General features: G+C 37.4%; 1 protein-coding gene and 1 non-coding gene across 2 annotated transcripts in view; one reads left to right on the forward strand and one right to left on the reverse strand.

Annotated features, from left to right (window-relative positions):
- LOC149942900 (uncharacterized) overlaps nucleotides 1–14,259 on the reverse strand; it is a 250,460-nt gene extending 236,201 nt beyond the window's left edge. The window contains exon 1 of the mRNA XM_090179901.1: nucleotides 13,662–14,259. The gene's annotated coding sequence lies outside the window, so the exon portion shown is untranslated. The remainder of the gene's footprint in view (nucleotides 1–13,661) is intronic.
- TRNAN-GUU (transfer RNA asparagine (anticodon GUU)) lies at nucleotides 4,324–4,397 on the forward strand. The gene has a single exon. It is a non-coding gene; the product is annotated as a tRNA-Asn (tRNA).
- Nucleotides 14,260–23,746: the final 9,487 nt, after the last annotated feature.

The following is a 23,746-nucleotide window of genomic DNA, read 5'->3' on the forward strand; positions in this document are numbered from 1 at the left end:
GGAAAAGGGGTAGGGGGGAGGATTGTGGTTTTGTAGCGGGGGGGGGGGAGGGGGTGGAAGGGAAGAAGAGCTCGATCTGGCGGACGCTTATCGGAAACGCTTTTTGTTAGTCATCTTGCAGCTCAGGGAAAAATAACCATTTATAGGAGACGCGCGCGCCTTGTATTGTACCAAGATATCCATTAATTTAATGGAATTTACCGGAGCCGAAAGAAAAGAGACAACCAAAGGAACGATGCATTTCGTTGAGGCTGAAGGAGGGGACGGAAAGGGGGGAGGAAAAGCGGAATGAATGTTAATCTCTCATCGGGCGGAATCAAATCGCGCAAAAATGACTAAAAACGATTGTTTCGCAAAGTTTTTCCCAACAAAATCCAAAAATTAAATGGAATTTATTTTTAAAAGTTTACGTTTTATTGTATTTATTTTTTAAAAATTGTATTATTTAATTCAATAAGAATAGAAGTTTATAAAATATATCTTACGATATAAGTATCCGTGTACGATATTTAAATTAAGAAATTTTTCAGTGGGCGCCAATATCGGGCCCCCGTACAAAGCATCGATGTTCAAAATTTTGTTACTTCCACCGAAATGTATATTTTGAAATGTATATTTATCTCGGAGAGCTTTATTTTAAACTTCTGATAACACCAGTTAATCGTTTTATTACGACTCTTAAATATAAATATTCGTAAGAGTGGTTTGCCAAAAATTCCATTTAAAATTACGCATCGAGTTTGTACCGCAACGACTGGCCACGCAACCGTGTTCTTGTACTGCCAAAGTTCTGGTAGCACAAATATTCGTTTATAAAAACATTGATGTTTCAAACATGCAATTTAAATCAATAATAAATAACGTTATATTAACTTTTGTTTGACATTTTCAAAATTCACACCAAATTTAAATGATAAATATAATTTTATTTTAAAATTTTAATTGGACCATAACAGATATTAGAAAATATGACGTCACGTGACTACTACCTCTACACGATTTGACTTTGTATAATTTGCAACAACAATATAACAGCAGTATCGTTCGGTATATTTTTAGAAATTTAGTGTACTTCTCGTCATAGCGCACTCGATAGTAAAGGCAAATATTTGTACAGCAGGGAAAGTTTATAAAAATAATCCAACTCACGCGCGGGTAATGAGAAAAGCTGCAGAAATCATTAAAAATGTACATGACACTTACAATACAAACAATATCAGCTTATGGTGCAACGAAACGTATATATTTCGTTCCGCCGTTGGCCTCTTCCGCGTGAAAACGTCCAAGATTTTGAACAAGGGATGAGGGAAAAAACGATCCTTCGAATATTAGAGGAGAAATGCTAAAGACACTTCGCCATCCGCAGCTGCGCATATTTGTAGAAGAAGGCCGTTAACCTTCGAGAGAAAAAAGTCCAGCTCCGCTCACCTAAAATGAGGCCCGTTCATCCAAGCAATACTCTCCCAGCACCCCACCCATCCCTCCGCAACTAACAAACAAATAAAGACCAGACGCCCACCGCGATTGCCTAACCGATGCCGTCCGTACCTTCCGAGAGTGCATCCATCCTAAGCTGGTGGAAGGCGGGAAAGACGCGTTAGGAAGTTGCGTGGTCGCTAAGCCTCCATCCGTCCTGAGAGAAACGGCGAGCAATTCGGGATATTTTTTACGTAACGACATGAAAAAAATGCTCGTGTCCCGAACGGGAATCCGAGTAAAGAGGCGCAACGTCGGGTGAAGTTCGATATCCTCGCTACCTCTCTGATCATCAGCCAAGGACGACCGGGGACGAGGGGAGGGGAGCGGAGTGAATATGGGGATGAAGCCCCAGCTGCCTCTATGACGCAAGAAAGGGACATTTAGAGCAACCAAGATTATTTGCATCGTCGTTGCTAACAATGGGTGTCTATGATGCAAAAAAAACGTTCGGAATTGAACATGCGTGCGGACTACAGCGGGAAGTCAACTTCCCCTGCTCTCTCTCTCTCGCAGTGCTTTCAGATGGAACAATTTTTATTTTTATCAAATTTATGGTAAGCAATGTTACCAGAGGTCCAAACGTTTTTATTTGAAATTCAGTGAAAAGCACGTTCACATTTGAAGACGCATTTTACCTGAAAGAATTTTTCAAATAAAAGCCCGGTCCCAATTAGTAAAATTCTTAATTGAATCTAGTTGTCTGATGGCATATTATCATTGAGAAAATTCTAGCTGATTCAACTTTATGAACGACTAAAATCAGACAATAATTTGTTAAGGAATATATCTTTTGGGATGTGGTGGCCTAAATTAAATGATATTGTTATTAGTTGGAATGGGTTATCTAGGTTTCATTCGTTTGTAGCAAGAAGTAATAACGATAGAAAATAAATGGCGTAATTTTTATATATTGTCAATCCCTTCGTGGTGCAAATGGTTAACGGCTGTTAACTGAAATGTTGGTAGCTCGAACTGACCAGTTATTGGATCGTTTTCTTCATTATTCAGGTTTTATTACAAATTATAATATTTTGATATTGATTGAATTAAAATGACGATAACAATATCAGCATAGCTGAACGGGCTCGTCTCACACTTCCATTCACACAGAAAAATATTATTGTAAATTTTACAGTAAGCTGCGGTCAGAATAGATGCCAGCAGAATGCTGTTAATTTCACAACCAACTCTGACTGTTTTTTTTATTGTCACGCTTCCTGTTAAATTTACCGGACACTCTGCTGTTTAAAAATAAAGCAAGATAAAGTTATATTTACAGAGTATTGCTGTTTATTTAACCTTCATTCCAGACGTATTTAATACGGTAAATGCATGCAGTTTTTCAGTAAAATCCAATGTTTGTAAAATTCCAGTGTTTGCCGTAGTTTTAGTTATCAAACGTATTTAGTACAGAACCTATTCACAACTTTGAAATTTCATCAAAAATTTTACGGATCAAACCATAATCACATTGGTTAAATTAAAGATTTTCAAATATTTTATTAATCAATTCGTGATAGAAATATATAACATTTTTTAACAATTATTAAAATTATTATAATAAAAACTTTGACAAAATATTTTCATAATGCAATAGTTATATTTAATCGAAACTCTCAAAAACGGCTACAGCTCTAGTTGATCATGTGTAACTCGAGCCTTTGTAGTTTAGAGTTATAGGGAAAACCAAAGGAAAGTAAACTATTAACTTGGTTTCAAATGATTAAGCACACGATGAACAAGGGTTGTAATTAATATAGCATGTTGCGTGGGGTGCTACTTATACAAAAGAGTATATAAAAATATTTTTATCGGATATTATTATATTTAAAACTAAAAGGAAACTTGTGCGATTTAAAAAAATGTTTTGACAACTAAATAATAATTAGATGTTTTATATACTAGCGCTTGCCGTTTATAACAGAAAAAAACAGCAACGTGTGGTAAATGTTACGCATTTTTGAAGTAAAACGTCAACCACGGTTTCATATTGTTAATTTTAATATAACTGTCATTTTAAAAACAGTACGAATATGATTTTTTACAGTCGCTACTGTTTTCTTCAAAATACAGCAGAAAGCTGTACATTTTACGACAAACTGCTGTCAACCCACTTCAACTGCACCTTGCTGTAAATTATAAACCGTATTTGCTGTTTTTTCAACAGTAAGTTTTGAGTGTGTTATAGACGAAATGTAACGCGAGCCCGAGTCCGAGCCCTTCCTATGGACAATTAACATGCGGGCTCGCGGGGCTAACGAGCCCGTTCAGCTATGAATATCAGTAAAATTTTATTTGTACCGAATTTTATTGATTTTAGACATACCTGCTAAAGAATACTGCATAATCTATTTATCATTTTATTTATCAAAAACTAAATATTTAAATAGACCACAAATGTATTTTAGTTAAAATTATGTGATGAACAGTATACCAAATTGTTATCGTTATAAATTACGATTTGTATTAATGTACCAAAACCATAAGGTCTAAAAGCACTTTGAATAACTGCACAGGGTAAAATGAAAGTTTCCAAAATAATCTGCCATCAATCAATTCTAACTCGAAATATACATCACCATAGTAAATTGCCCGTCCTCACACTTTAAATATGCCAAACTAGTTTTAAACGAACTCTGAACCGCGCATTATCAACACTTCGGTTTTCACAATGTACGGAGGGTCTCTTTGCTAACGCTCTCAGAGCCTCGTTTTCATTTCTTAGAATAATTTAACAAATCGTGCCTTACTTTGACCCCTTTTAGAGTTAAAAGCTGACCAATAGGAGATTCTTTATTGAAACAAACCAGTCGTTGTTATCACGTACGAATATTGCAACGCATAGCCTCCGTGGCGCAAATGGTTAGCGCGTTCGGCTGTTAACCGAAAGGTTGGTGGTTCGAGCCCACCCGGGGGCGAGCGATTTATTTTTGCAACTTTATATTAAATTTCGTTTGATAAGAAAAATATTTTATTACGTCACAATAAAATTCAACGACAGCGCCCCCACCAAAAAAAAAGAATTAATAATGCGCATTAATTTTAGTCCAATTTCACTCGAAAGAGGGCGCTAAGCTGTTCGAAGGAGAGTATGTGGTAATGCATCTTCCGTCTAATATATAAGGATGCTAGAACTGACGCGGACAACAGAGAATGGCCGGTCTGAAATGACAGGAGGATGAAGAGCCTAAAAAGGGAGGCTTTCGACTGGAGTCCAATAACCACCGTCCACCACCACCAGCAGAATCCCCCTAAAAAAGGTGGTCATCCCCCGGTAAAAGCCCGCCGGTGTCCATCCCCCCTCCCCCCGTAACACAGATCCGCCGCTTTGTTTACGAAGTTACGTAAGTCCCTTCCCCCGTCTCCCCCTCCCCTTGGCAACCCCGAAAAATAAGGGGATTCCCTACACACTACAGACCCATATTCCCGCTGAATCACTATAAAGCGCGTCTAACTCGAGAAACGACAGAGGGGGATGCACGTTAGAGAAAGGGGGGGACGTACTACGGGGTGAATGGAATGGGGGGGGGTCGGGGGAAACCGTTTCTATCGGCCGATCGAGTGGGGGAAGCCAGGGGTTTTACAAAGGTGGGCCCCCAAAAATAGCGCGCGAGGGGAGGGTATTCCCCTCACCGGACGTACACTGCCTAAACCCTCAGACCCCAATATTTGCAACCCCCCGCTCCCTGCGCTCCCCAGTGATGCGTGTATGTATTAAGTATAGTACGGGAAAATGAAAAGGGCCCATTTTTATTTAGATCCACGGCGGCGTACGTATATAAAAAAATAAAATAAATTTGAACGGAGCCTGTTATGATGCGTTATTGTATGGATGCGGATTTTTTTCTATCGTTCTCCCTCGATCCGTATATATATTTTTTATTCCGAAGATTATCAGTTAGGTATGCTCAGGGCCGTTTCTCCAAAGACGAGTCATCAACCTCCTGCCCGCGCCACCGTACCACGGTCGCCTAACATCTGTTGGCAGCGTGTCGGTACTCCATACACCTCGCGAAATTAACCGCTATTTAAATTCGCAGAGGCGTAACCTAAGTCTCTACTGTCAACTCGGGATAACGTAACATATGGATTCGGAAAATTTTGATTTGTCAACGACGTTGCGTCGTTCGTTCTGGGGGGAAGGGGGGGATGCTATTGTCGGCGCGGGGCTCATGCCTCTGACGTAAAGTTGTTGACCTCGGGGTGGAGTGGGGGTTACCTCAAGATGTTTAGCAATAATGGGGGGACAACATTTTCAAGGAGACATTTTCGGGGTAATGCCCCTAACAATGCAATCACTTTCTCTTTCAGCTATTGCGCGAAAAAATGCGCTCGGGAAATCCAATAAACAACAACTTATTTTGAAGGGGGGTTGGCGAGGGGGTTTCCCAGATATACATAAGTGCGCGCGGGGAAGCGGCGGTTTTGTGAAATGCCATTGCACCCAGAGGTCCAACGAAAGGGACGAAGCCACTTTCACCGTATTACGGAGATACTCCTGGACAAGCCCCGGATTACAATACATTCGCCGTGTTAAGAAATATCGTCGCCCCAGAAATGGACTTTTTTTTTCTTGTTATTTGGACAATAAAAAATTTCGGGACGTTTCGGCGAGTCGCGATTGCTGTGCGGTTCTCACGAAGAGGCGCGGTCAGATGCTACTCTTTTATGAGTCTAATAACTACAGACGCGTTTATAACATTTCGTAATCTGTTCGCCGCCAAGGATTTTTCTTTATACTTATTTACGAAGGTCAATCGAAAGGTCAAATTGCGTTGATGGAAATCAACATATGGTGGCCGACACAGAGCTTTATCTACTTTGGCATTATTAAGCCCGAAGATATTCATAAGGAAGAGTGAACCCCGCGCGACTTACTGCGAATAATTTATATTTTTACTAGAGTTGTTAATTTTCCGGAAAAATTAAATGCGGATAAGTTTCCGATAAATTTTCCCCAAATCGGAAAAATAAAAATTTAAACATTTATTTATTTTTAAGGGTTTTTATTCTAGACTAGTCTAGAGGTTTAGTTTTACTTGTGGATTCGACAAAATGAGGCTTCAATTCCGCGAAATTTAAATTTGCGAGCAATATTAGGATAATCATGGAATTTAAACCTTTTTTTATTTTTTTCGGAAAAATTTTAAAATTTTCCGACTAACAACTCTAATTTTTCCTAATTATAATTTCTCGGATTTTGAAATAACTCTCATTTTTGGTTAAAAGTATATTAGGTCAAAAATAGAGCGAACGCCTGTAGAAGTGTTCTACCCGTTTAGCATCAGTGTTAGCGAGAGGAGCCGCCTATCCCAGACTTAAGCCTTTTTCGAAACAAAAACCCCTTTGGGCTCTCGTTGCGGTTGTCGGCAATCTCCGAGATACACACTCTTGAAAAGAAATTTAACATTTTAAATCTTCTATTTCTAGTAAATAAAGTCTTTGAAAAACCGTTTTAAAATTGATAAGGTTTTTATTTATTGCACATCTTGAATGTTCTGAAATTGAGCGATAATTTGGGCTGTGAATAAAACTAAACTTTTATTAAAATAAAATAAAACTAAACTTTTATTAAAATAAAACTAAACTTTTATTAAAATAAAATAAAACTAAACTTTTATTAAAATAAAATAAAACTAAACTTTTATTAAAATAAAACTAAACTTTTATTAAAATAAAATAAAACTAAACTTTTATTAAAATAAAATAAAACTAAACTTTTATTAAAATAAAATAAAACTAAACTTTTATTAAAATAAAATAAAACTAAACTTTTATTAAAATAAAATAAAACTAAACTTTTATTAAAATAAAACTAAACTTTTATTAAAATAAAATAAAACTAAACTTTTATTAAAACAATTAATACGATTTGTGAAAATTTAAAAAAGTAATTTGTGTGGGAATTTTGGTTATAAAACCTTTGGCTTGATAAAAAATTTGTTTTTATATCATAATTTAATTAACCATTTCCAGCCTAGTTTAACTCCAAACTCTTTCTTAAATGCACGCGTAATTTACACACACAATTATTTTAGCTCCCGCTTTACATATTTTTTACTATTTGAATACAGAAACGAAACAGAGGTCAAATAACTGGAGATCCTGCACCCACGCTAAAACCAAATAACCCGGCAGATGGCGAGATTTTTTTTACCTTTTTTTCTCGGATAAGGTAAATAAAACACGCTAGCCATAAATAATAAAGGAGGTAACGTACCAAACAAAAACACATAATCAAAAATTTCCGTCGTAGAAGGCAGCCCCTATAAATAAATACGCGAGGTTTTATTACGGAAAGGCTCCGTAACAAATCAGCGAGCGAAGAGAAAGGCCCCTTGAAACTTATTTTCAGGCTTTTATTATGAGGCGTCACTTTAACAATTCTCGTAAAAAAAATCATTCTCAAAATCGAAAATGAGCCGATAGTTTTGCCAAAGTTACGAGAGACGGTAAAATCACGCTAATGAAATTCCAAAAGAGAGTTCGGGGTAAGAGGGGATTATGAAGAAAGACGGCCATATTTTCTCATCTTTTCGAAACGGGTAACGGTCGTAGAGGTAAGAGACTGAAATTCGCAGACAAAACGCCTGTTTACACGGTAAACAAATCTATAAAAAGATTCGGCGAAAAGCGACCCTGGCAACCGAAATGAAAGCCTAAATGAGAGACGTCGCTTTTCCCTTTCAACACCCCCCGCCAGAGCGCGTTTGGTATAGCCCCGTAAAGCGGGCTTTCCCCTTCGCGAAATGCGTCACCCAATAAAAATTCAACATTTTTAATCGGACTGCGAGAGCGAAAGACTGCCGCGTCGTGCCAGATATAGACCATTTTTAAAGTCTCTCTCTTTCTGCTCCTCCGAGTGTTCCGAGAGAAGGAGCGGGGAGCCATTAATGGGGAACCATCGTCCAACCTCTTTCACGCAATTCGCCGTACGCGCCAAAAAAGAGAAAAAATACAGTTTTAAGGCCCAGATTAAAAGAGGGACCTTCCACTCAAGACGCCTTTCAAGAAGCGAATTTTAACAAATATCAGAGCATTTCGTCATATATTATTAAATAGTAATATATGCCAATTATTATTATTAATTATTTTGAACATTTTTTTCCATATACAGTAAATGGTAATATACATACCTACTTAAAAGCAAAGAAAAACTAATTCACAATTAGTGTTACTTACATACCTATTCCTACTATTTAAGACGAAACCATTTTGGAAAAATAATGAAAGATAAAATGAATTTGGGGAACATTAAAATTTCTTTTGGTCAAACGAAAATTGAGTTAAGCGGTATTGAGCTCGTGGAAATTTAACAGACTTCGTTTAAGTAGCGTTTATTATAGAGTACTTCAAAAATTAAACTTTTATATCAGGCTATATAGATCGAAGCGCTCAAAATAACGGTTTTTTGAAACTCTACCGTAAACAGGAGGGTCTGAATTAAACCCGTAACAAAAATCCTACCACACGTACAAAATATATATAATAATAGTATTTCGATTTTGGAAAACTTTGTCCAATATTTCCCCTATTATTGTATTATTTTAGATTGCATCAGCGACTGGGAAGGAAAAAAATAAAAATAAAATGGGCGAAACAACTACGATCGCGGGGTGGCTAAAAAGGGGGGTTCAGCGAACGAGAGGACACGGGTGGTTATGACGTAATCTCGAAATCCTCTAAAATCCCCCTCTTTTAATATGGGGGCTCTCCTGATCCCACTTTTTGCTTCCCTTCTATTAAAAGTTAAACCAGCAGAGGAGAGAAAGACAGAGAGGATCAGAGTGGAGAGAAAGATGAAAGGGGGCACGAAAGGGGGAAAGCAAACGAAGGGAATATATCTACAGAAAGAAAGATTGGGACCGGCTGTGTTGACTTTTACCAGAAACAAACAATTGTTGTCTGTTGACATTTGCCCGTGGCCGGAAACCATGGTAACTGGCTACGCAATATATATATATATATATCTACACGCGCGTCTATATCGGAGCTTAATATTAGATTTTTCTCCCCCCACCTTATAAAAATATTAACCACCCACCAAGCAAATTGGCAGTCCCCCTGGAATGCCTGTTGGGTTTTTAGTCCTATAAAGTATACACTAAGCCTATATAAACACAATGCGCATTCATCGCAAATTCCCTGTTCTCTCTCGGAGCTGCAACAGCGGCTATTGTATATGAAATGATCAAGGACGCTTTTGTCAAACAGGATGTTGGAGGCAGCTAACGATTCTTACAACGGGGGTAAATAAAGTCGCGCATTTCAAATTTGTATACTCGACCGAAGACTATTACGAAAATAAGCCGTCGACTCCCGTTGTAAGGTTGCTCTTCTCAACCGTTTTCTAAGGAAAATATCATTACCTATTCCCATGAAAATTCTCGTGCAACGCGACCATTATTAGAAAGATTTAATCTTAAATTAATTGCTTAGGAGAGTCCTAATCATCCTTGGAGCGATTGTCACTCGGGATTTTAACATATTTTATAAAACAAACTGGTTGAAAATGAAGGTTTAATATATCTTACGCTGCATTTATAAAACAAACTAGTTGAAATTGATTTTATAAATCAATTCTCATCTTCCTTTTGGATTTTCTTCCACTACAATAAGAAAACCATACGTTGTAATCAATGTTAAAAGTAAGTAATTTGAAACTAACGATCTTTGGGATCACTGACTATAGTTACGTTTGACATATTAGATCTCCTAATTTTAAATTCTTAACAATCCTTAACTATGGAGATTAAATAAATTGCTTTGGAATCGTTAAAAGATGAAAGAATGACAGCGTATAATTTTTTTGTCAAATTGAAAATGTCTATTGAAAATTTTGTTATAATTTAAATTATAAATATTTCGTAATTGATAATCGTTCTATATAGCGGATTCTGTCGTTGATCGCTGGTTTGAATGAGACCAGTCTCTGGTAACACTGCACACCAGCCTTTGTTAGACAGAAAAATAGCTCCTCTGGTAGCATTGCGTTATTCAGAAACCCGTCGTACAGGCTTTTGAAAAAGAAAACCTACCCGAAGCTGCGGTAGAACACCTGTATGCACTTGCGGACAAAATACAGATTAAGAACTTGTAAGGCATCCTATATAGTACACTATGGTTATTTCTTCAATATTTTCTACTTAATGTTTGGTTTCGTCACTCGATAGAACAAGCAAAAGTGAATAACTGAGATCTAAAACCTTTCTACTGATCTATTTTTTTCGTCAATATGTTAACACTCGAAAGATAGCGGTAAATGTTGTTTATCTAATTTCCTAACCCCAACAGTTTTCGATATGACTTAATCAAGATTGCGGCTAGAAAATGGTGGGTATTCGTCTATTATTGCAGATCAAAGGAGAGTTTCGAGAGAGCAAAGCGCGGGGGTAGAAGCGAAGAGAGTAAATATATTTGATCAACTATTGAGAGGTTTTGGTTCGCGTGCGCGCCGATCGTATAGGTAAGTGTATTAGGATACGGTCGTAAAATGTTTTCTTCCTCGTCGGATCTCTTTCTTTATTCTTTCTTTTATTTCTCTATCGCCGCTGGCCTGATCCGTCGGCCAGACGCGGCACGCCCCTTGGGGTTCGGCTTGACCTCTTAACAAAAAGATGCGACCGTCGACAATTTTCTCTCTTTATTACTTGGCCCAACTCCGAAACTCGCGTAATACCGCTAACCTTTTCGGATTGACAGGCAGTTGGCCATTATTTCTACGCAGTAAAACGGAAGTTAGATGATGGAGAAAATCACGAGAAATTTGGTCCAAGGCAAATCGTGATGACACTAACTTTATACTAAAGAGGTGATGATGTCACGTGAAATCTATCAAACCACCAATCAACCACGTTGGAGCGTAATTTTTTTGTTAATTAACCAATTTAAAATTACGTTTTAGCACGTGACAGTATACCTTTACATAGTGAGTTATAGCAGGCATATTTACCTTAACATGGCGGAGTAATTTCACGCGCAAAATGAATTTTAAGATCCACCAATTCTAATTTAAATTATGTGGAGCATAAAATATAACTTTACACGTATACCGCTGAAACTAATTATTTATATGGATAATATAATCTGAAATGGAATTAATAAGATCTGTTTTTTTAATTCCCAGTGGTTTGTTAAATATTATTACTCCTCGACCACGTTATTTTCACTCTTTGACGTTGTAAAACTATCAAATTAAATATGGTTATTGGTTTTATTTAGGGGGGGGGGGGATTATAAAATGTGAAAAAAGGGTAATTTCTGTAGCCAACTTTTCAAATTTAAATTCAGTAAAATTATATAATATCACTAATATATTTTTTAGTTGTACTTTTTGTAATTCTTTTTCCAATAATTTAAATTAGTTTTCCTGCACCCACCGGGATAAAAAAAAAGTAAAAATATGAGTAAAGGCTGAACCCTGAGGATCCCAAAGAAAACACATCGAATGCGGTGACGTCCCCCCCCACTAAGAACCCCCCATCAATAAGATTAAAAACATTTTTCCTCGCATCAGCTAAAAAAAAATAAAATAAAAACAAGGCTAAAATTGCACGAATTTATAAATTTCTCAAGGACAAAAAGTGGCCCATTTCAATCGATTTGAAGAGGCCACCTCGAACGTACCAAGGGGTGAATGCGGGGGGGGGGGAGATACTTTTAGGGGCTGCGAAGGGTGGGTGGGGGAGATTATTGGGAGTCGTAGCATCCTAAAAAAAGCGCGCGTGGCGAGAGAGAATGCTTAAATAGAGGCGAAATGAAAAAAAAAACGGCGGCGGCGGAGATGTAAGGGGTGGTTGGCAACCAAAAAAAGGGTGGCTTGATTTTAAAATTATTCTTCCCACAGTCTTACATCCCCGCGTCATCTTCACGGCAACCCTCCTTAGTCTGTTAAGATGGACTGGACCCCATTTTGTGTATGTTTACGTATATGAAGTTTAAAGGAAAAACGGGACGAGACGGGGATATATCTATATATACCTTTGTGTATTATTTGCGCGGTGAAGGCGAAATAAAAGCGACGGGCGGGGGGGGGGAAAGGGGAGGGAGAGAAAAAACAAATTTAAAAATCAATAAAGCTAATCTAAAGAATTCGTTTTGGAAAGTTGATTGCGAGAGACTGGGAATGAAGGAGCAGCGGGAGAAACTGGATGGAGGGATGCTGGCTGGAGAGAGAGAGAGGAGGCTGCGGAGGAGTGGGAGGAGGGGGCGGCGAAGAGGATGGAGAGGAAAATAACGCGCGCGCTCTCCGGACTTTCTTCTTATGAATATATATAAAAGGAAAATACCGGCTATAGCGGAATCGAGGATCGGGAGACGGTACTATTCGAAGGCGGCGAGTGGGTACAGTCGCGACGAGCAGACTGTACCGTTTCCTCGCCTCGATCGGAACAGTCTCGTAGCGAGCGCAGAAGGAGAAAGAGGGGGTGGATGCCACGCTTTAAAGAAGGAAGAAAAAAATCTATACTAGATTACGAAAAACAAAATGCCGGGTACGTTCCGGAGAGGGTGGATGCAGTGTATGAAGGAGAATGCCCCCGCGGAAGCTATAAGGTTTTAAAATTAATTTTCATTTTTTCCTCTCGCTTTCTTCCCCCTCCCCCTCCTTTCGCGGAGTGGTCATATTTTTCAAATTACGTAATGCGTCATATAAATCTCGTCTAATTGAAAACAAAAAAGGAGGAACGAGAGAAAAGGGCGAAATTATACTTCTGGTTTATTCGGGAGAGATTTGTTAAATATCGATTTCTCCTTTGTTTTCCGAAAGCGGCCAGCCCGCTAGCCTTTTTTTTCTGTTTTCTGTTTAACCGTTTTGCCATAATTAGTAAAAGGGAGCTACGTGTAGATAAATAAGAAGTCGCTTTTCCAAGAATCGCTCGGCAGCAGGGTCATTTAGTCTACGCTCTTTCGCCTTTTAGTTTAAATTGATTAGTTTTAACGGTTGGCTGTTCCGGAAGTGAGTGCAATTTTAAGCTAGAATTCCAAAGTTGGAGCTTCTAAGGATGGAAATAGTTTAGTTGGCAACCTTGGGAACTTAAAAGCGAAAAGGATATTGTCGCGCCAAACTTGAAACTGGTTCGTAGCGTTTCAAACGAGCGCGTGTTTGGAAATGCAACCCTTTCCTTTCGCTCGAAAGAGACAAACGGAGATGCGAGTGACAAATGAAATGACAGCGGACTCACCGATGAATACGTCAACAATCAATTCGGGAATCTCCTCGGAGAAACGGTAGACTCGAAGAGTAGAGAGATTGGAAGGTTTAGTCCGCAAAGTGTTCGGGTATTTCAAACGGCGAACAGGTCGAAGTCGCGATTCGTCGTTGAGTCAGTCGAGCACCGCACGTGTTGAAATACGGATCATGTCGGGTTTCCGTCGACGATATAATACATAGGCGCGCGAAGTGTAAAGAGCTCGATGCCAGAGACCGCCACCCTCTAAAAAGCAGCGAAGGCTCGCCTCCAACTAGTAATAGTCCGGGCTTCGATCAGGCGGTCGTACGCGGAAAAAAATATTACCGACCAAAAGTAAACAAAGAAGACGAGTGCTCGGTGACGAAACGCCAGCCGCGAGCGACGGAAAAACGTCCAATGGCCGCGTGACGCAATATCAAGGTTTAGCCTCGGCCTCTCGCTAGGCTGCCCGCGCGTCAGGTTTCATCCGAATACTGATGAGAGGAAAACACTGGCTACCTGACGCGTGACAACGAACGCGCCCGGAGAAGACTGTTTTGTTGTTTAGAGAAAAACGGTTCCACGGACGACAACAGCGGCGCGGACGGTACTAGCGTCATCCTCTGGCAACATCATCCACGCGCATTCTGTTCTCTGCCTTCTTGGAAATCCCAAAATCCGCGCGCGATCGAGATGCTGCGAGAAAAACGAGGCTCCGGAGTCTCACGTGCTCTCGCGCTGCAACTTTTCCGGCTCTCCTTCGCACTCTCTTCCCGCTCTTCCGCGCGCACGAGGGCCCTCCTCCTCCCTTTCTGTTCCCGCTGCTCGCCCGTTTTCCGCCTCGCCGCCGCTCGTTGGCGAGACAGACGTCACGTGAGAGGCCCCCCGATGACGTCACGGAGCGAGCCCCTCGTTCAAAGCGTGGCGCGAGACCCCGCCGCAACGAGGCTGACTTCCGCTAGTTGCGATTAACCCGACGAGTGTCTGCCCTCTCGCTTTCGACTAAGTTCATTAGCCACCTCTCGTGTTAATAGCAATTAGAGGTCGGGAATGGTTAACTTTTATTCAATAGATAAAGTTCTCAAAATTATTCGTAAAACGTTTTGATCAAGTAATTTATATTTCTGTATTATCCGCTTAATTTTTTGATAAATTTGTAAAATTTCGATAAAAAGCTCAAATTTTACGAATAATACATATTTTTTAATCATTTTCCGAAATATTAACCGGTAAATTTCTTTGTTTAAATTTTTTCCCCCAAAAAATCAATTTAATCATGGATAATGATTAACCGTTACCAACCTCTATTAGCAATATCCCCCATTCAAAATAATTAATCCCAAAATGATTATACTTACAAGGAGACGACCCGAGGTGATAATCACCGATTTTGTTCAAACTCGGGTATAGTGTACACCTCCATGTACAATAAAAAAAGCTGCAAGGGAAAAGTTGCGACGGACTTTCGTTTTGCCATGGCAACTGAAAACGTTTTTGACAACATGATTTGGAATTATTTCCATTGAAAATAACATGAGAATCTGAAGGATTTTAAGGGTCCCCCAATTGACGAAATTGCATTTAAACTTGATTAAATTTAATTTTTAAAATCAATTAAAATTTTTTTTACGTTTTTGAAATTTTGAAATTTTTTCATTTTTTAAAAGGTTTCACAGGGGGGACCCTTAAAATCCTTCAGATTCCCATGTTATTTTCAATGGAAAAATCCGAAATCATGTTGTCAAAAACGTTTTCGGTTGCCATGGCCAAACGAAAGTCCGTCGCAACTTTTCCCTTGCAGCTTTTTTAAGGTACATGGAGTTGTACTCTATACCCGAGTTTGAACAAAATCGGTGATTATCACCTCGGGTCGTCTCCTTGTTAGTCACCTGCAGTCCAAACTTGACCTTTACAGCGCCGAGGAGTTTATAAATCGGTTTTCATTAAAACGGTTTTTAAATTAAATATGACCATATTTTATTAGTGAGTCGCCCTATAGCTGAATAAACCCACGAGCCAACCTATTTTCGGTGTAGATTAGGGACTGTCTGATAACCATAGTTTTACCGAAGGTTGCCATAGTATCCGATAACGTGGTCTTGATCAGATAAGACGAGAAAGGATTGTTGCTGATGTAACTTAAATTTAACATTTCGCTCTTTATTTAGATTTTTATTTTGTATTTATTAATGAATTTACAATCTGCTTAAGTCATCGGCATTTCAGAAGAAGTGTTTACGAAAATTTGAGGTACTCAAGACCGGAAATTTTAAGAAATTATTTTGGGTGAAATGATCTTTGAAGAAACTTTTTTTCTAGGGACAAATTATCGGGGAAGAAACTATTTTCGAGCGTAAAATGATCTTGGAAGAAACAATTTTTGGTGAAATGATCTTGGAAGAAACTATTTTTGGTGAAATGATCTTGGAAGAAACTATTTTTGGTGAAATGATCTTGGAAGAAACTATTTTTGGTGAAATGATCTCGGAAGAAACTATTTTCGAGGTAAAAATGATCTTGGAAGAAACTATTTTCGAGGTAATAATGATCTTGGAAGAAATTATTTTGGGTGAACTGATCTTCACACAAAATGAAAATACAGCTGGTCAAAAAGTTTCGCCAGTCTATCAATATAGGAATATAGAAATATAGGAACAGATAAATATGAAACCAAGTAGATACACTCAAACGACGTTAACAGATAAATACTGATAATAGTTCCAAGATCTTTAGCTCTTCGTCAGTTCTATCTAAGAACAAATGACAAGTGACAAGATTTAGAAATGGTAAACCACAAGTTTTAGAAGAAGCTAATTCTGGTTTCAGTGAATAATATATTGAACTTGAAAATGACGTCAAAAAGCAGCTAAGCCGTTCGTCATACTTACTTATCAACATACCTACGAATAAACATATTTAAAGAAAGTAACTTTACAGGGAAGTTAGCATTGTTATCATAATGCTGCTGGGAGAAAACTGTGGAAATTCAGTGAACTGATGATCTTTCAATCTGATCAATTTCTTCAAGAATTAACATTATTAAAATATACATGTAGTTTAATCTTGGGCTTAAAAGAATAAGAGACTAAGACAAAATTTAAAATTTATAATTTTAATTAATGAAAAATCATTGAATGATCTACTTCATGGGAAGTTACTAATTCAATATTGTTTGAAACTACTAATATATTTTTGTTATGACAAAAATCACTTTACAGAAATGACCGAAGCTGGCGTAGTTGTGTTTGTTAATCTAGCCCGCATTATTATTTGAATTATGATGTTTAACAATTCTTATCTTTGTAATTTCCAACGTGCACGATTTGAGAAAATTTAATTGCCCATTTATCGACTCACTATTTTGAAGCCGTCTTTCGATCTGTTCAGATGTCCACGTTCGCATAAAACGTACCTGGTAAAAGCGCGTTAAATCATTTTAACCAATTCCTATTTCTTAAAAGAAAATGATTGTTTATAAATGTTTTAAACGTTTTATTTAAGACTTTCCATAAATTTTAAATAGCATTATTACCACGGTGAATTTGTATGATAAAAGTTAAATATAAATTATGGATACTACGTGGTTTAAAAGATAGTTTTATTTTTTAAATTAAAATTAATTTAAAAAAACCTTTTTTTTTAAACCACGTAGTATCCGACATGTATATTTAACTTTCCAACCCAGCTGAAAAAACCGTTCGAAATTTAATTAGTTAAGAATTATTAAAAATGTAAGTAAAGGCTGTCAATTTCAGATTCAGCATCTCCGAAGGAAGTGATAAGATTTTCTTCAGCCAGCAGATGGCGCAGATTACTTATCACCCAACGCTAAAAGATTGCCCGAAAAACATACTTTTCACTCGCCACCAATTATTACCGTCCTACCTCAAACCGGAAGTAAGTGGCAAACTAACGAGAGCTTAGCATTGAAATGGTAGACTCTCTTTCCTTTATCGTTAATTAATCCACGGATGTGGTCTGCAAAATAACGTAATGATAACAGACCCACTCCACTGTATCCATAAAATTATATATATGTCCCTACTATATTAAATATTTTACAAAATTTTATTTGTGATTATTAATAGTAAACGTATTTACAATATACTAATGGAATTTCTCTGATAACAATTAAAATACTTCTGTAAATGAAATTATATACATAGAAAAATTAATATATTAATATATATATATTGTAATACAATATCTCTACTTCATTAAATATTTAGCAATAACTTTATTTGTGATTACTAATAGTAAACGTATTTATAATATACTAATGGAATTTCTCTGATAATAATTAAAAAAACTCGTTTAAAATGAAATTATATGTATAGAAAAATTAACAAATTATATATATATAGTAATATCATATCCCTACGTCATTAAATATTTAACAATAATTTTATTTGTGATTACTAATAGTAAATGTATTTATAATATACTAATGGAATTTATCTGTTAATTAAAAAAACTCCTTTAAAATGAATATCAGTAACGCCTTAATTCTTGCTTAAGCGCAGGATAAACAATACACATATACGAAAATCGAAATAACTTTAAATCCTGCTGGGACGCCATAAAAAGACTAACAAGGAAAAATATTCTCGGGCAGTCATTTCCCCAGAAGAGACAGAGAGAGAGAGAGAGAGGATGGAGTGGAAGCTGCTAGGCGGAATAGCCCAACACAAAGGCGTCGGGCAAAAACGACGCCGGATTTATAAAGAGAAAAGAACTTAGTCGGATGAAGAAGGGCGAGAGAGAAGCTGAACGGGCAAAAGGGAGGAAAAAGCTGGCATAATCAATTCGACGCTGCATCCCCCCCCCCGACACTACCGCGTTGCTTAAGGGCCCCCATCTCACTAGCACCATGCCGGCATCCTTATATAACGAGCAATGGCAAAAAGAGGCGCAAGAAGGAGAGGGGGGGGGGTGTCGGAAAAATAACTGAAGAAAAGCCTTTTTAAGATTCTCTTTTTCCCACCCGGCGCTCTCCGTAGCTCGCCTGTATTAAACTCCAATTAACAATCGGTCTGGCTCGCACGCGCGCTCCTTCTGCTTACCCCCCCCCCACTTCTCTTCATCCCGCGCGCCACCTTTTTACTACTGCTCCCAAACGGGCTCAGCCCCCCTCCCCCCGTGCCTCTACTAGCCAGTCTGGCCTGGATCTGTTAAGCCCCCCTCTTTTAGCATCTCTCTCTACCACTTGGGGTTGGGGACTGGGGTGTTTTTGTCTGGAATCCCCCTTCCGGCAAAGTGGTGGCGGGCAAAAGATGCGGAGCGGAGAGAGAGAGAAAGCGCCTCCGTTTCCATGGTTACCGTTTTCAGGTTGCTCGAATTAAAGCGAGGATCTAGCGAGAAAGAGGGGGAGAAGGTGCCAGTGATGAGGAAGACGCGATTTAGCGGCGCGGTTTAAAAAGTTAAAAAGTGAAAATCTGATTTTCTCTCGCCTTGAAATTTATACGTTTGCTGGGAAACTGCGCTGCACTTTCACTTCCGGATTTTAACGCTATTAATAACGCCTCAGGAGGATACTGTTTTGTTCTCTATATTATCGATAGTCACATTTTATAAATCCAATTATCGTTTAATGATTTTATTCAAAATTAGCCATATAGTAAAATATATAAATTATTATTTCTTTTCCCAAGTGAGATTATATAAACATTGTATAATGATTTTTAATTTTGGAATGAAAGAGTATTTAGAGGACTTTTCAATTTGCTCTAAGGTTTCAAACCTTTATTTTGATCTAATTTGTGTACTTTTAAAACGGTATTGAGTGAAGTAATAATATTTAATCGTAAAAAGTTTAAATGGAAAACTTTTGCACACACTTACTCATTAACTCCAATATTTACATTACAATCCGATGAAGTCTATTCTTCGGGCTAGAAGCGGCGGATAATTTAAGTGTACAGTGTACTTTGAATTATTAATTGGCATTTTATCTTCATTTAAACTCTTAGAAGAACTTATTAAAACTTTGATGGAAAATGATCCAAATTGTTGTCACACGCATTTTTGGAAAATTATTGCATCAAACATTATGTGCAGCACAGGATACATACTTATATGATTTTGATTTAAAAAGGTGCGAGCTTTTGTTCTATAAAGGATATTAAAGCGTTCAAAATTAGCTGTTTAAATGTGTAACATTGAGAAAATTCGTGTTTCATAACAGACACTAACATTTCAATGTCAACTCTTTTAATGTGCCATATTGAGGGAATTATTGTTAAATAACACTTTTCAAAGAGTTCAATATCAGCATATGTCTTGTATTGAGGTTTAATTGACGCATTTGTTGAATTTCAATTGAAGAAAAATTCGAATTTGGATTTAAACAGAATTTAAAATCGCTTTTCTACCAATTCTAATAAATGATTAGGTTAAAGGTAAGTGGAAACAACAGATTCTAAACTACAACACTTTTTCCAGAAAAAAAAAGTTTTCCTAGAAAATATAAACAATAGCAACGTTGCAAAGTAGTGCTTCACCTTCACACTTAGGCCTACGGGGTGGTTAAACACTATAGTATAGAGATTTGAACATAAAATGGTACATATTTGGGAAATTTTAGAAAATGTTATCGGAGGTATGTGTCACATTTTCGACATGGTTGGCACACTTTTCATAATTGCACAGCGATTAAAATATTAAAATTTTTATATTTTAGTTCGCCAACTTCGTACATACTATTGGCCAACTTGGTTCAAAATAATGCCATCTATACGAACATTCAACCGACCAACTTTAAAAAGAAGATATACTAAGATTATACAAAAATTGGGTAATTACGAGCCTCAACCAAAACATTTTGATTACAAAATTGGTGAAATACGAACATTCTTAACATTCTGATAAAAAAAACCATTAGAGAATCAGCAGAAGGTCTCCTAATTTTGAGATGAAAATTTGACAAATTTCAAAAAAAAATTGACCAGCTATGAACCGAAAGTCTTCTAAGATTGAACACGTAATCGGTTAAGTTTGTACAAAAATCTACCAACTTCGATAAGTAAGTGTTCTAAGAGTGATAAAAAAATCAGGGAACTTAAAACATAATCCTTACCAAATTTTAACGAAACATTCATTTCGAAATGGTATCTAATGACAAGAGCTCATCCACATATTCCTGTACTCGAAATATATTCGGGTTACGATTTTCAACCCGAAATGTTATCGGGTCGGGTTCGAGTTGACTTTCCAACCCAACTTGTTTCTCCTAGCTGCAATGTGGTTTGATATTCTTCGATTACTTATTTGGTCGGGCTTCCGCGAAGAGAGTATTTCAAAAATCGCAAACAGAATTGAAGTAATAGTGATACTGTTTAACCCGAAATCTACATTGGTGCTCAGGAGCTTTACGGTTACCCTTCACCCTTACTCTCTTTGCCCCTTTGATAGCGTCTATGATTTGCGGTCGGCCTGATGAGTGGTCTGCGGGTGACTTATTCGAATAATCGAGTACCCAAGCATGCAAATTTTCTATACTCGATAATCGACACGTATTGATTGTTTTTTAATCAAGTTTGAGTTCGGGTTCCCGATCTATAAAAAATGTCGGGTACTCGATGATATTATTGGTTTCATTAATTTAAAAAACCTAAAACTTTTACATATGTAGCAGTTCGTATGCACAGTTTTAGTTAGAAGCGTGCAAACCTGGTAAGTCATTTTATAATCCGCATAGATTTGGTCAGAAATGGGAAAACTTGGAAAGTGTTGAAGATAAGAAACGATATCGGCTTTTTCCGTTTCGTTTTTTAACAGGTTAAAATGTTAAATGTAAATAAGATATTCTTTTTTAATTATTGCTAATCTTGTTTACTATTTTTTAACCTAATATATCTATATCCGCTCAACAGCGTTTATTGTGTCACTTATATTCTGTCATTCCATCTTGTACGGTATTCACTATTAATATGTTTTAATTAATAAACGTTTGTTATTTTAATTAATATGTTATGACTTCTTACTAGTTTCGTCAGTTTAGTGTAGTGTAGGCTTTGCTGTTATCATTAGTGTTTAAAAACTCCAATAGAAAGACTATATGCAAGATTTTGCTTAGTAGCCTGCAAACATGCCAGGTCAAAATGCGCAACTTTGGTCAGTAACGAGCAAGCTTTACGTGTAATCTGTACAGATATGGTCAGAATGCAAACATCGTAATTTTAATAATCTGGGTAGATTTGGTAAGACGCGTGCAAATGTGTTAGGACATCGTATGAATTTATGGTGCCAACTTGTCACAACAATATATGAACTGCGCAACTTTGGTCAGAAGCGTGCAAACTTAACAGAACATTTTACGATCCGTGTAACATTGGATTGTTTTCTAAAAGTGTACTACTCTATTTCTTTATGATTTCCAACCTATTTTGTAGTTTAAACTCTGGATATAACCTACAGTAATAGGTGTTTTTACCTCACCGAGGGGACAATTCCCTAGGAGGGGTATTACAATCACCGTGTCTGTCGGTCTGTATGTGGGTCTGTCTGTCTGGGCTGCGAACGCGTACGCATTTTCGGGGCAAAGTGTAATCACTGCGTACGCAGCTTCTTGAAATCACCGCGTTCGCAGATTCTTGGAATTAGGGAAATGGTTTTTCCAAAAGAGCCCTCTTTTTGTCATTGGGTGTAGTATAATTTTATTTTGCGAATTGCGATTGTACGTGATGAATTTTTGACTTATGGGACGAACTGAGTGCTGAGGGTTACGGTAAACGTCTCAACGTCCAAATGGCAGGGTTTCCACCAAATTTTCACGGTATACGTCTTTTAATCAAATTTGCGCTAGTATCAGGCGGGATTCGAACCCGAGTCCACAGAACCACCGATACTTGTTACGCTTCACTGAAAATTAGAAACTCAGCTTAAGCGGAAGAGTATATTAATAGTTTTTAGAGTCTTACATTTTTTACGTATAAAATTATAAAGGTCAAATCTTGTTTTAGCGCAGTCAGCAGAGATAAGTTAAAGGGAAGGTCCCGTATGGGTGGTCCACTTAGTTAGTTTATTGTCTATCGGTACTTTTGAACCGTTAAGGGTCATTTATGAATACAATTTCAAGTGGTATACAACGCACTTTTTTCGTTTTGCTTACTTTACTCGTAACTTCGTAATTTATTTTACGTGTTTTCTTATCGGCTTTAAATGTGTGATACATTTTCATTAAGGGAGTTACGTTGGTTTTATTTATTTTGAGATATGCGCTGTTTGTTTAGCCTTCACTATTCAGTTAAGGGTGTTTTTGTGTGCGTTATAAGCCGGGAATTGTTAACGGTAAGGTGTTTTTGGTTTTTACACACAATCCTTAGGGATTTGTGTGTATTACGATCACCTACTGTGTAGCCGCCACCGCCGCCACCGTACACACGATTGCTCGCGGTACGTTAGTGGTACAAAGGCGATTGATATCTCAATCGGTAGGCGCTATTATAGCCTCGACGGGATTTTCATAATTTTTGGGATCGGGGCCCCGGAAGTGGGGTATTTGCCCATTTAGGTGATTTTTGGCGATTTTCGTCTTAAAATGTACGTACTTTTTTAAAATTTAGATTGAATTGTTTGAATATTATATTTTAGTTCATTTCTGAACTACGATTTCGGTTGCATTAAGAAATTTTAATTTTAAGTGAGATTTTTTCCAATTCGCGGGACCCCACAACCCGCGTACGCACTATTGTCATATTTGAATTTCGTGTCAATTATCCATAGCTGAAAATTATCCGAATAAAAAACTTATTTTTGGCAATTTAATTCGTTTTATAACCGCGAATAATATTCATAAATAAACAGTTAATCGAAATTTTTATTAATAATTTAAATTTTTGGCGGTTAATTTATCTGTTCCGCCGAGCTCTATACAGGCGCCATCTAACTCGTTCGCGTTTCGCTACTTTATTTCCAAAACCAGGTAACTCGAAAAATTCTATTTGTCTAAAAATTAATTTAAATTAACGTGTTAAGACCAACTTTAATTGGTTGAAAATTATATTTTTAGCTAATACTGATCATTTCTAAACTACGTTTTCGGTTTCATTGCGAAATTTTAATTTTAATAACCCGCGTACGCATTATTATGATATTTA

This window comes from Leiobunum rupestre, chromosome 6 (assembly GCF_980474605.1).
Source record: "Leiobunum rupestre chromosome 6, qqLeiRupe1.1.hap1, whole genome shotgun sequence".
NCBI lineage: Eukaryota > Metazoa > Arthropoda > Arachnida > Opiliones > Sclerosomatidae > Leiobunum > Leiobunum rupestre.